General features: G+C 39.6%; 1 pseudogene across 1 annotated transcript; it reads right to left on the bottom strand.

Annotated features, from left to right (window-relative positions):
* Nucleotides 1-1,101: 1,101 nt before the first annotated feature.
* Nucleotides 1,102-2,349, bottom strand: LOC311599091 (solute carrier family 2, facilitated glucose transporter member 1-like; annotated as a pseudogene). The gene has a single exon. The product of its transcript is annotated as a solute carrier family 2, facilitated glucose transporter member 1-like (transcript).
* Nucleotides 2,350-11,683: the final 9,334 nt, after the last annotated feature.

The following is an 11,683-nucleotide window of genomic DNA, read 5'->3' as shown; positions in this document are numbered from 1 at the left end:
AAACATCTTTCCTATCTTGGTGCGTCTAAAACTCTGAATGTAACTCTTAAGTCATGTTGACCTGTACTCTGAAGTAGGCCCTCAATTCCATCCCATACCTAAGCTTGGAAGCTGTCTTCTGTTTCTAAGTCAGAGAAATTTGGAAGGATTAGGTGCAGACGATAATTGTGGCAACAAGTGACCAAGGCATGCCTTAAAATTTAATCTGTATGAACTGGACACTAAATAGTTTCTCCTCATTAGCATTTATGACTCAAATTACAGAAGTTTAAAGATAAAGTTCTGGTGCTCAGTCGTAATAGGAGTAGTTGATGGAATAACAGGAACATCCCTTGCTCTGAGGCTGCGTCAGGAATAGGCTCCATTGACGTCTAAATTCTGTGTTCCATCTCATCCAGAAGAAGCCAAATTTGTTCATGGTAGGGCTTACTATTTATATTCTTTTTTCCCCCTGCTTTGGTACAGTTACAGAGATATGTTGGTTTATTTACAAGTGGGTTTGTCTAGATAACCTATAACTTAGTGTCTGTATTTATTATTGACAACCAAGAAATATATAAATATCTTCCATCTATACACAACAGTCAGGAGTGTCTGTGTTTTCAGCAGAGTTCTCAGGCTGTAAAGGGGGGAGATCCTGGCCTGTGGAAGCCCCCTTTAGGCTTCCCCCTTAGGCAACCACCTCCTGCCGTAAAGCCTCATAACACATAGTTCAGTCAGTGTGTCCTTGGCCATAGGTCCAACCCTTCAGATTAGCTTGGTCAAGAAGAGATATGTATGGGCAGGGCTTGGTCCTGAACCTCAGGCACTGGGCCATTCCAGGTGAAGACTAAGGTGTGGAGATAGGAGAGTGGCTGACAAAAATAAATAGTAGCAAAATCAGTTAAAAAGCATAAACCTGTTGCTTATCTGCATAGATCTCATCAACAGGCTTGCTTTCATTAAAAACCCTGGAGCCATCAGAGTCCTGAATATTCTTCTGGGCTTCACTGGTAGTTGAAGAGAGGCAGCCAGGCCCATGTTGCCTGAGATCTTTCACTTTGGAAGTGGCCTCCTCTCTCTGCCTGTGCTCCAGAGATCCTTGAGGCTGCTGGGAGCAAGCTAGGCTGCATGTGAGGGACAGGAGCCCGTGATGAAATCTGAGGTCCAATTGGAGCAGCCAGCCCCAGTAAGAGAAGCAGGACGGACCTTTGGCTAAACAGCTTATCCACAGTGAACTGTGGGATGGGACCAGAGCTTACTTCAAAAAAGTCCACAAAGCCAACGATGGCCACGATGCTCAGATAGGACACCCAAGGCAGCTGTTCCAGAAAGGTCAGTGGGATGATCATGAGTACAGCACAGCCTGCAGTGCCAGCGAGGCCAAAGAGGCGCAGGGTCCACTGGTCCAGCCTGCTCTACCACGAACAGCGACAGCAGCATGGTGAAGGCTATGTTGAAAAGTCCTAAGCTGATAGTTGAAAATTCCTGGCTGCAGCATGCCTGCCTTCTCAAAGATGCTCGTGGAGTAATAGAGCTTGCATTGATGGCCGGCAGCTGCTGGGACAGCTGCGGACCACAGCAGTAAGGATGGGCTGGTGGTAGGCAGAGGAGCAGAACAGCTCGATGGTGACCTTCTTCAGCATCATCTGCTGGTTTTCTTGCTTTTTCTCCTGCAGGTCTCATGTCACATTGCCTGTCCTTTGAAGCTTCTGCACATTCTTGGCCCGGTTTTCCTTACTATGATTGATGAGCAGGGAGCGGAGGCTCTCGGGGAGGCAGGACAACAGGATGTATTGTAGCATGGCTGGGGCGAAGAGGAGACTGAGCAGCAGAGACCACAAGTCTGCATTGCCCATGATGGAGTCTAGACCTAACACTTGGGCAATAAGGATGCCAACGATGCCAGCTGGTGCAGCGTGCCAAGGGCTCCACCAAGAGATGTGAGTGACACCTCTCCCATATACATGGCTACAAAGCCAGTGGTCAGGCCAACAAAATGCCAGTGAAATGGCCCAGGATCAGCATTTCAAAGGACTTAGCCAGTTTGGAGAAGCTCATGAGCTCAGCAGACACAAAGGCCAACAGGTTCATCATCAGCATGGAGTTCCACCTGCCAAAGAGATTAACAAAAAGGCCCACAGAGAAGGAGCCAATCATGTCCCGACGGAGAAGATGGCCACCGAGAGGGACCAAAGCATGTTGAGGGTGGTGGGCAGGATGGGCTCTCTGTAGCGGTTGTAGAACCGCTCATATCTGGTTGTAGAACTCCTCAATTACATTCGTGGGGTCAGTGATGACACCAGTGTTGTAGCCGAACTTCAGGGATTCAAGCACTGCCCCTCCCACTGCGAGCACTTGGTGGCCCATCTGCTGGGCGCCATGGCTGCACTGCGTGAGCTCCAGGCTGTAGCTGTGCTGGCTGAGAGACCTGGAACTGGCTTGCTGTGACTCTGCAGTTCCTGCCGGACCTCCACAGCCTGGTGATCTTGGGACTCAGTAGCCTAGACCAAGAACTCACAAGAGATGCTCAGCATCTGGCTTACTTACATTCTTGTCTAACTATGTACAAGACAAAAAAATTGTTACTGACCAATTAAATTACATATGTAGTAAAAATATTTGACATTGCTTCAAAGTAAGGACGTGCTTAATTTTATTAATATTGTGAACAAAATTTAAGAGAAGTATAGAAATATTCCAACCAGCTACATGGTTTAATCTTGTTTTCCCCATAAACTGACTGAATTGTATCAGAATTATTTGATATTTGTAACTATGAGTATCTATATGCCTAGAAAACTTGATATATAATTTATACTCACAGTGTAACTTTTATTTCATATATCTTTAATCTTACATAATATTAAAATGCTTCCAAGTTAATTGTAATTATTTTACTATTTGTTTTGTGATTATTATATCTGCGATACAATCTCATGTGGCCAAGGCTTCCCTTAACCTTATTGTGTAGCTAACGCTGGTCCTGACTGATTTTCCTAAGAGAATACCACTATAAGAAAATCTATATTTAATGCTTCATCTTATAAAAAAAATCCTGCTTCAACCATGATTTTGTATCTCTACAAATTAGGGTAGTTTGTTTTTAATTTGTTTTAAATTCAAACTGTACATAAATTTTCTATGGTTATGTGTATATAAAATAACTATAGGCAATTTGGAGGTTGTCTTTCCATCTTTGAGCAAACCCTTATATACATAGTGATTGAACTGTAGTTCTGCAACAAAAGATTAAGACTCTACCCTAAATGAAGCATACTAAAATACTTAGTGTGATGCAAATGGAGTTATTGTTATTATAAACAAAATTAATATATAACAAAAAACTCTTGGATCTGAATGTATGGCACAGTAGGATTAAGAAAGTTCTTATCAGGGTGAGTATCTTTGGGACAAGCAAAAATGCAATCTTATGTGCTCACGTAGGTGACTTTAATAATATTTTGGCTTGAAAGGAGAAAATATTTCTCTTTCCTTTTGAGTAATGTGATCAGTAGCAATTCTATACTTCAGATATCTAAGATGGAAACCTAGGTCTTATGTACTGTAATAGAAAAAGCTGAGAAAATCTATCTCATGCTTTCAAACAGACAATCCACAGATAATCACAGTTCACTGCCAGAAATATTGCTTTAACCCACATTTCCTATATAATAACTCAGGACTGTTGGAAATGATCCTGTACAGCAGTCAGGTCTGCAGTGATTGTAGCCAGATATGGGAAAGAAAATGTCCAAGACATTGCCAAAATTATAAAGCATGGTTCTGGGAACAATATTAAATGATGTAAACAAGGTGTTTGAAAATCTTTGGCTACACATTTATATATTTCTTAATCAGAGAAAGAAGATGCAAGAAGTACAAATGAACTACAATGAGACAATAAGCAAATGAATAAAAAATATTGTGGGAATGACACTGAAAAAACCCAACATACAATGAAAAGAGTCATATCAAGCTTAGTAAGTATCATACATTAGGAAAAGGTATGTATATTAAGAGTTCATTGTGACTGTTTGAATGTGTACCAAATATGTGTTCCAAACATGTACTTTCTTCTTCTTCTCTTTTTCCTGTTCCCCTAGGATTACTTTAATATATATGTTAGAATATTTGATTTTTTCAAAACACATGTACTTCAATGCTGTGATTTGTTTTTGCAACCCTTTTGACATTTTAGTTTATAATTGATTGTTTTTATTCAAATTGATTGATTTTTTTTTTTTGCCTGTGATAATTCTGCTGGAAACATAGTCAGGCACAATGTTCATATCTGTAGCCACATTTCCATTGGCATCATCTATCTTAAACTTTTGTATTCTGTTATACTGCCCATATATTTAATGAACATATCTCCATTAGAGCTTCTAGAATATAGGTCAGAATTATTTTTGAATGAAAATGCTCTTCTGATAGATCTAGTATGTCTAGTACAAGAAATGCATACATGAATTAATATGACATGTCAGGTAAAACAAGACATATAACACTTTCATTTCTGATAACCAAAGACAAAGAATTTGATGAAAGCATCCAGATAACAAGAGACACTATGGACCAAAACCTGTTTAGATGATTTAGAAATCCAGATAAATATTGCAATCCTTAGTCTGAGGCTGAAGGTCTGGTTGTCTGGAAGGATATTTCTAGAAGTACCGTAATCCCTACCATGCAGAGTTCTGATATTTCAGAGTAGGGGAAGTGTGACCCAGCACCAGAAAGGAAGGAGTCTTTTTTTTAAAAAACCACATTGTCCCTGAACAATTTGATGGCGCTTATTCCTCAATACATGGACATAGATCTATCTCTCTTGAAAATACTTTCATAAAGGCACTGAGGAATAACACTTTTGTGGGGCTGGGTAGTTGTGCTTGGATCTGCCCTAGATCTGTGTGGGTTATCTAGTCTGAGTCTGATTACTGGCCATCCACACAAAGATCGGCACGGTTCCCCCTCACAGTGGAGGCTTCAAGTCAACCCGAACATTGGTGGCCACTCCTGCAAGTTCTGCAGCACCATTGTCCCAGCACATCTTGCAAGCAGGGTGGAGGTTTTATGGCTGGTTTGGTGTCCAATCTTTCTGTAATTTGCAGAGTATCTTCTCTTTCCAAAGGGACTAAAATGTGAAGGCAAAGACCCCAAGCCCACAGCAACGCTATCTCTATTTTCAATGATCTGTGTGGATGTTGTCCTTAGAAATGGCACTCCGCTGTCAGTTCTCAGAGAGAAACCTTCTGTCCTAGCATTAGCTTATGTTATTTAGGGGTAGCCATTGAACTCCCTCGGGCAACAACAGAAAGGAATGCAATCCTGGAACTCTTACCTGTCTGTGAAAGACGGCCAGTTCAGACTTGGTATCCTCCATTACTAGAAGTGTTGACTAGGGTCACCCTCATAGATTCTAGGAAGTATCCACTGAACTAGGGTTCCACACTGTCTCCTAATGCCCTCCAATTTGACCTGTCTCTCCTTGCTCTTTCTTCCTCCACTTTCCTACCTGATCCCTCTGCCTCCCATTCAATCCCAGTTCACCTGCAAAATCAAGTATCCAAGAAGCTCTTAATCCAGGCCTGTTAACAATCAAAAGTATTCATTAAAACTAGAGTAGTATTAAAGTGATGGAGCCTGGAATATACAGTAATATGCTTACCAGTCTATACTAATTTACCATCCAGATATACTATTGCCTTCATCTCTAAACACTCATGAGTATTTATTTTACTCTACATTTAGTCATTGTGTATTACTTAAGACAAGATGTTCTCCTATGAAGGACTGAGAAGAGAACAATTAAAACAGATATTAACCATTTAAATGCAATAGCACATAGTTGCAAGAATATTCAATGGTCAAAAATGCTGAGAACTTTGAAAGTGCAAATTAGTAAGATTATGTTGCTGGTGGGAATGCAAACTAGTGCAGCCACTTTGGAAATCTGTCTGGCACTATCTCAGAAAACTGGGCATAGGGATTCCTCAAGACCCAGCTATTCCACTCCTTGGAATATACCCAGAAGATGCTCTAGCATGCAACAGGGACATAAGCTCAACCATGTTCATAGCAGCCTTATTCATAATAGCCAGAACATGGAAACAGCCTAAGTGTCCCTCAATAGAAGAATGGATAAAGAAACTGAGGTACATTTACACTATGGAATACTACTCAGCTATTAAAAACAAGGAATTCCCAAAATTTGTGGATAAATGGATTGAACTAGAAAATGATCATAATGAGTGAGCTAACTCAGAAGCAGAGAGACTCAAATGTTATATACTCACTTATAACTGATCACTAGCCCAAGGGACAGGTCTCATGAAAGTCTTCACTTACTAGGAAAGTGGGATAGAGGTGAGGACATCCTATTGGGACTCTAGGTGAGAAAAATATAGGAGATATGGAAATAGATGGATCCAGAGGGTCCTAGAAACCTACAAGAAGAACACTATAATGGGCGGATCTGGGCCCAGGGGTTCTGCTCGATCTAAGGCAGCAACCAAGGACAATACGTGCAGTCATCATCAAAACCCCTATCCAGATCTAGCCAAGGGACAGAAATTCTCCACAGTTAAGTGGAGACTGGGGAATGACTTTCCCATGAAATTGGTGCCCCATATTTGGCCATGTCCCCTTGATGAGGACACCCAATGGCACTCAGAGTAAGGATAGCAGACTACCAAGAAGAGACTTGATACCCTAGCATCATATTCAGGGGGAGGAGGTCCTCCTCTCACAGTCATAGGGAAGGAAAATGGGGTGAAAGCGGGAGGGAGGGAAGAATGGGAGGATACATGGGATGGGATAGCAAATGAGATGTAATATGAATTATTTTATTTTTCAATAAAAATGTGTGAAAAATGAAAATGGTAGAAATGTCTAAGTCTTTTACTTGGTTTATGCTGCCTTTGATCGAACTAGTTAGACAGGAGCTGAATTTAAAAGTTTTTGCAAATTTTAAGTTACAACTCTATTAGGGACTAAACTTTGTTCACAGCAGCTTTATTTTTAATAGCCAGAAACTGGAAACCAGCTACCTGTCCCTCCACTGAAGAATGGATAATGAAAATGTGGTACATTTACACAACAGAGTTCTATTCATTTATTAAAAACAAAGACATCATGAAAATTTCGGGCTAATGGATAAAACTACAAAAGATTATCCTGAGTGAGTTAACCAAGATCCAGAAAGACAGACAGTATACACTTGCTTATAAGTGGGTATTGGTCATAATGTACAGGATAAACATACTACAATTGACAGACCCAAAGAAGGTCAGTAACAAGGAGGACCCAAGGGAGGATGCTTAAATCTCACGCAGAGAATGAAAACAGAATGGCTGGAGGGAGTGGATGAAGAGAGGGACAAGGTAGGAGAGGGAGCACAGAGCCACGTGAGGATGGAGATCTAATCTGGGGAGAGTGGTGGCCTGCAGAGAAGAACAGCTGTGGGCCAGGCACATCAGACCAGTTGGAGACCTAAGTCATGGTAGGCTCCTGGCTCCTGGCAGGCTATGAAGGGGACTCTAGCTGATGGAGACTGGAGAGGACATCTTCTAACAGGACAGGTCTCCTAATAGAGGGAAAGCGACACCAACCCACCCACAAAAACTTTCACTCAAAATTCACCATGCCTCCCAGATGTGCGGGGATAAAGATGGAGCACACAGAGCAGAGATTAAGAGAATGTCCAACCAATGCCTGGCGCAATCTGAGACCCACCCCATAGGAGAGAACCAACCTCCATACTATTAATGGTGATTCGCTCTGCTTGCAGACAGGAGCCTAACCCAGTTGTCCTCTGAGAGGCTCTACCCAGCAGCGCGTTGAAACAGATGCTTAGACTCATAGCCAAACATTGGGCAATGCATAGGGAGCCTTGTGGGAAAGTAGAGGGAAGAAGAAGAAAAGGACCTGTATGTGACATGAGCCTCATAAGAAGACCAACAGAGCCAAACAACCAGGGCACAGACGGGCCTGCTGATACGGAAGCATCAACCAAGGACCTTGCACGGACTGGACCTAGGCCCCCTACAAAGATGTATCTGATGGGATTCGTGTGGGTCCTCAAGTAAAGGGAGTGGTAGCTCTACCTGACATGAACTCTCTTGCCAGCTTTTTGCTTGCCTTCCCCTAGCAGGATGGCCTTGTCAGACCACAGGGGAAAAGGACATGCTCAGACCTAATGTGACACTTTGTGCTGGGGTGGATGGGAACTGGGGCTCAGATTTTCTAATGGATTTGAGAGGGAAGAAGGGGAGAGGAAAGCAGGGTGAGACTGGGAGACAAGGAGGGATGGGACTATGACCTGGATATAAGGTGAATAAATAAAAAATAAATAAAATAAAATATATTCGAATTTTCTTATTCTATTTCTTACATTCAACTTGTTTTTGAAAGAATTATGAATGGACTGTTCCTCTCATAAATTTGAATGAAAATTTATTTGAAACAGGGATATATATGAAATTGAAATTAGTTAATGCAATTCTCTCTGCTAAGAAAAAGATAAAGTATATTTCGGTATTTATAAGGAAAGCATAAACATTTATTCTGAAAAAATCAAAGGAGATTTCTTAACATGTGTAACCAAAAACTACATACTCAAAATGAGTACAGATTCCCCCTTTCCTTGTTAAGCTGTTTTAGTCACAGTAGTGGGAATTTTAACTAATATATTATTTCCATAGACTATTATTAGACAGCATGGGTGAGATAAAAAATTCTGGAATTTCCTTATATACTTTAATATTTAGTTTACTTTAATTATCCTTCCTCTTTTTTTCTTTCTCTCCTCTTTCTTTCTTTCTGTCTTTCTTTCTATCTTTCTTTCTTTCTTTGATAGAACATTTCAGTGCATTGACAATACTGGCTTTAGAATCCAGGTCTCCCATATATCTATTTAATAAATACTGGTATTAAATACATGCACCACCATGCCTAGCTTCTACCATATTTTAAAACAATGCTTACTCTATTTAATTTAAATAATTTTGGAGTTTATAATATCACCAAAGAAAGAATAACTTAATCTTAAATTTAATTAAACCATACTGAATAATTGTATAAGGTAGTCGCTGTGGTGTTTAACCAAAAACATATAGCCATCTAACTTCCTCATTATCAGACAAAATACAGGAATATAATGATCAACAATGTTTATATGATTATGTTGAATGAAATATTAATAATATGCTCATCTATATTTTTGCACAAGATTGACACATAAATCTAATGCAATTGGTTTGTCATTTTATGAACACATAAGCCTAATTTTTATAATTAATGATTAGTGCATACATTTTACTACTCTGAACTTATAATTTAAAATCCTTTGAAATTCTTAAAAAGTACCTTCAAAGAACTAAAGCATTCCAGTTTTTACTGAAAAGTACCCTCTTGGAATACTAAAGAGATAGTGAAGTGTTATAGACTGTCCCTAATTACCAAGAGAGGCAGTTAGACACTTTGATAAAATAAACTTAATTCAACATTCAGGCAACGCAATAAATTGACCTTCTATTTTGCTTCAGTAGAAATCTTAGCACACATTGTATTTGTGGTTTTTCTGTGGCAGACACTGCGTTAAACAGCACTACAGATGAGACGGGTCGTCCCTGCCTGCCAGACCCTTTCCTGGAAACTGCAGAGTGAGGTTAAGAGAGTAGCACTGAGCAAAAATGATCAATTTACTTCCCCAGGTTTATCATGTTCCGTGCTTCTTTCTCTTGTTGTCTATTCATAACTTGTACTTTGTAGTTTCTATCCTAGTTTTAACATGAGAGTTTCTGTTGGATTTAAATTTCATTAGCAGGCGTTGCTTTTTTCCTATGGTCCTTAATCGTAAGAACATTATTTTCAATGTTCTTTTCATTTCCTTACATTGTGATGTAAGCATATATTTGAAGATCTAAATGTAGTAATTAGCTCTTGACCAATTAAATGTTTTATAATTTAGTGTGCATAATCCATTCTCTTCAAATAAACATGTTTATTTTTTAAAAATTCCCTCTCAGGAGATAAGGAGGCTGGCCCTGTGTGCTCTCCGTGGGGAGATTTAATCACCCAGTTAAAATTGTCCAGTATCTGACAGTCTGGTCTAAGAGACCTTGCCTTGAGAAGAGAACAAGGTGACCTTTACAAAACATTGAAGAAAGCACAGAAAGAGAGAGGCCAAGCAGAAGTATGTCTTTTCTCTGAAGAAAAATTAGTTATGGTATAGATGCTAGGACTGTTACTTATTTTGTGGGCAAGAGCTGATTTAACGACTTCTCTTCCATTCCTCACTGATTTGTGTGCTTTCTTCTCTCCTGGTCAATTTTCATGGGCACTATAGGGCAGAATATGAGTTGAGTACACTAGACTGTCCTTTCCCGTGGGTTTCCAGCAGAGAAGATGGAGTGTGATGCCCACAATTGCATAAATAAGTGATGTAACCATTTGTCACGAGTAGATGGATCTACTAGATGAAAGTTAGACATAGTTTTAACAACATAATTATCTTGAATGTATGTTTATATTTATGGTTGAAAATAAATGAGTGAGTGATTTGGGATTCACCTGATTTTCAAGGAAGTGACACTGGCTCATCAACCTGGTCCTGAATGTTTTAATTAGAGGCTCTTGTCATGTGCATTATAGTCTTGTGGAAAACTGAGGAGATGCTTGAAGAGTGTATGAAAGAAATTATCCTTTGAAAGAATCAACACATAAGAAAAACCAACAAAGAAACAAACTCAAAGTAATATTTAGAAGGCCAGGAAGTATGTCTCAATAAGCTGTCTATTTACAAAAGCATGTGTTAAATTACACAAATTAGTTATAACTCTTTCAAAACCTAGCATTACTTTTCTCCAAGACAACATGTTCATATAAGGAATACCTTTTTATAACAATGGGCCTGAATTCTACCAGACCACATCCACCATTTACAGTGATTATTTCAGAGATACTCTACCTGAAGGAAAAAAAATTAAGTATAATAATTCTTCCTCCTGGAGTTTATAAAACCCAATATTAATTGAAGCCCTATTAATACCAATGAAAGAAGAACAACTCAATTTCATTTCAAGTGACACTTTCTCCAGAAAGGGCTTTGTGACATCCAGGGAGGAATAGGTATCCATACCAACCAAACCATACTGTGATTATGTACCGTGAGATCGAGCTGATGTGCCATGGGCCAGTTTGGTGTTTGTCTGTCTACAGTCTTGAAAATGTGACTTTTATGTTATTATGGAGAAACTGCCGGCAAAAATATATCAATATGAAAATCAACAGGTGCAGAGAAGTGAAGGGTAGATACTACTGGGTGAGAAAGCATGGTAAAGAAAGGCCTCAAGTAGAACGTAAACTTGTTTGGTTAATATAATTGACTTTTGCCTGAGAGGAATGAAGAGGAAATGAGAAGGCAAAACAAATCCTACTAAGCCCACTTGCAGCTAAGTATACAGGATAATAACAGTTCTGTATGAGCTGACTGCCTAGTTGGAAATAAACAATAAAGAGATTTCGGGATCTATTCACTGAGTTTGGAATTTCAAATCCCCAAGGACAATTGTTGATGCGGGCAGTCAAATTGACAAGTTCTTAGAGTAGAATTAGCAGTTCATTGTGACAAGATGCTGTGATTGAGCAGGAAATACAAATAGCTGTTTTGATTACCTAGAAAGATATTTTGGAGGTAGGG

This window comes from Acomys minous, assembly GCF_964271855.1.
Source record: "Acomys minous genome assembly, chromosome: 6".
Classification (NCBI taxonomy): Eukaryota; Metazoa; Chordata; class Mammalia; order Rodentia; family Muridae; genus Acomys; species Acomys minous.
The sequence above is the reverse complement of the archived record's forward strand: the minus strand, read 5'-3'. Positions and strand labels throughout refer to the sequence as shown.